Consider the following 284-nt stretch of genomic DNA (forward strand, 5'->3'; position numbering starts at 1 on the left):
GAGCCTGGCCGCTGGTCCCACAGTCATGAGCCATGTTGGAGCTGGTGCCCTCGGTGCCCTCCTGAGAAAGGAGGTGGGCAGTGGAGGTGGAGCGCGGCCTGGCCCTCAGCGCCCCAGGGCCCCGGGCTTTATTCGGACCTGTCCCCACTCTCAGCTCATCCCATCCATGACTATGAACGTCAGTCCCCGCATCCTACCTTCCGAGGGCCTACTATGTGCCGAGCACTATTCTAGCGACTAAAAAGAGCCCCTGTGGTCACCATCGCACCACCACCACGTGCCAG

Source organism: Balaenoptera acutorostrata, chromosome 10, assembly GCF_949987535.1.
Source record: "Balaenoptera acutorostrata chromosome 10, mBalAcu1.1, whole genome shotgun sequence".
NCBI classification, from domain to species: domain Eukaryota; kingdom Metazoa; phylum Chordata; class Mammalia; order Artiodactyla; family Balaenopteridae; genus Balaenoptera; species Balaenoptera acutorostrata.